The sequence below is a fragment of the Oryx dammah genome, unplaced genomic scaffold (assembly GCF_014754425.2).
Source record: "Oryx dammah isolate SB20612 unplaced genomic scaffold, SCBI_Odam_1.1 HiC_scaffold_20, whole genome shotgun sequence".
Classification (NCBI taxonomy): domain Eukaryota; kingdom Metazoa; phylum Chordata; class Mammalia; order Artiodactyla; family Bovidae; genus Oryx; species Oryx dammah.
In genome coordinates, this window is record NW_024070204.1 from 32,248,689 (window position 1) to 32,251,027 (window position 2,339).

A 2,339-nucleotide genomic window follows, 5' to 3' on the forward strand; every position below is an offset into this window, starting at 1 on the left:
TTCTCCTTTCTGCTTTATTTTGTGAATTTCACATGAAGTATTTTTATATGATTCAATGCTTTTGTGTTTTGTCCTGCTTCGTGATCTGTTGATGACTCAGATCATTTTAAGATCGTCGTGGATTTTTTTCCACCTGATACCATGACTCCAGTTGTGATTTTAAAACCATTTCTAAATAACCTGTTGTTGATTAATGTCCCCTCGCCGCCAGAGGATAATGATAAGTGGAAACGAATTGAACATATCTGGTTGTTTTTCAACAGTAGTATTTCTTCAAGGTATATCTGTTTAACTTGAGATTTTACTAGTAATTATTAATAGGATATATCTTTTGGTTTTTCACCCTGATTTGACTCATAGAGTTGAAACAAATTAATTTATAGGGTGCTTCCTCCTCATAAATGTGCACAGTGGCAGGTATAAAGCATGATGAATTCAGGTAGCCCTTGGTTCACAATATATTCTCACTATTTTTATTTATTTATTTATTTATTTTTTTTATTCTCACTCTTTAATAGAGGATGTTCTTCTTTGGATTTTTTTTTCACTGTTTTCAGAAGTTTTTTGTTTTTTCATCATTCAGTGGAGAGAAACTTTTTAAATGAAAGATTGTTCTCCAGGGCTGCTATTTATGCCATCTATTCTGTAGGAAGGATGAATATTAAATCAAAAGAAATAGGGAGAATCTTTATGAGTGTGGTCGAGTACATGGATCAGTGACGAGTCAGTTTTTAGGATGGATTAAATAGGCAGTGTTTTTAGCTGAACTTGAAAGTAATTTTGAACTCACTCACTTTGAAATATATACTTGCTGTACAATGAGGTTAATTCTCTCCATATATCCTTGAATCATCAAATGAAGCAATCTTTAGTTATGCATAAACTCTAAAACACAGGGTCCCTGATGGTAAGTTTTTCTGAACTGTTCATGGATTATTGATGATACGGATCCATTTTGTGCGATGGACTTAAAAATATGCATTTTTGGCTAAATTTTTTATCTTTTTCATTTTAGATAGGTGTTTATTTCCTTTACCTTCTCCTCTTTCTATCTGACTTATTGCTAATTCTTTCTAATTGTTTTCCTTCATTTCTTGGTCCCTTTAGAGGAAATACCAGGCAATTTTCTGTCTTTGGTCTTTTCCTCTCAAGTTTCATCTGAACACTCACCACCTTCCTGTAATTTGAGCAAGATGAATTGGTCATAATCATGAATAGGGATATTATTGAACGGGAGGGCGTATTAGTCACAGGTCATTTATCGTCAGTAAAGAACTGGAAGTCATCTGGAAAGGCAGATAGTGTCCTGTAGACGCCCTTTAGACCTCCCTTGCTTTCTCCATGCAGTTACCAACCCTGCAGGTGTATTTAAATTTATTCCTACTACATATGAAGATTGGTTGGGGTTACTTGTCAGTTTTATTCTGATTGTGAAAAATCATCCATACTTTTTAAGAGGTCCTCATCAGTTGTGACTGGATATTAAGTTTCACATCTCATCCTGTGTGTGCTGCTGCTAAGTCATTTAACTTCTCTGAACTTCATGTTGCTTATGTCTGACTCAGTTGTTAGCATAATAATATTGTCTCCATTTATCACACAGGATTATTATTAAGATCAAATACAATAGTATATGTGAAAATGTTTTTATTTTTAAATGCAAAAACTTTACACTCAATGTTGTTGAATTGGATAAATTAAACCTTTTCCAGTTAAAATATTTGCAGATAGCAGTATATGTGCTGAATTAAATGTGCTTTAAGTTTTAAGGGAATTTCCAATCTACTTCTGAAGAGGAAAATAGAAACATATGTTATGCCAAGGGTAAAATGTTATTTTTGGTGACTCACAGACATTCAGTTTTGTCTGAGGCAGAGCAGAATATTGAAAAATATTCGAGCTCATATTTTATATTGATCTCATTTAAATCCAGTGGTAACTATTGTCTTGATTGAAGTTAGTTCATGTATGGAAGATACATCGTTTGTTGGTTCTGGAAGGAGAGTGTTTGGGAAATCCCATTTTTTTCTCTCCATAATCCATTCAGTGATACCAAAGCTTGGGTTCTCCATAAACTCCAGTAAGAGTTTCCCTATTCAAAATAGGAGCAGTATCCTTATCAAAAGCCCAGTACTATAGGAAAGTAAGATTGCGTCAAAATGAAAAGCATCTGCAGAACAATAGACACCATAAGTAAAAAGACAAGCCTCCCTCAATCTGGGAGAAAATGTTTATGATACATGTAACTGACAAAGGATTAGTATCCCAAATACATTAAAAGACAAAAGAACCTCCTATAAGTCAGTGAGCAGTTGACAGCTATGGATTAATACGAAGTA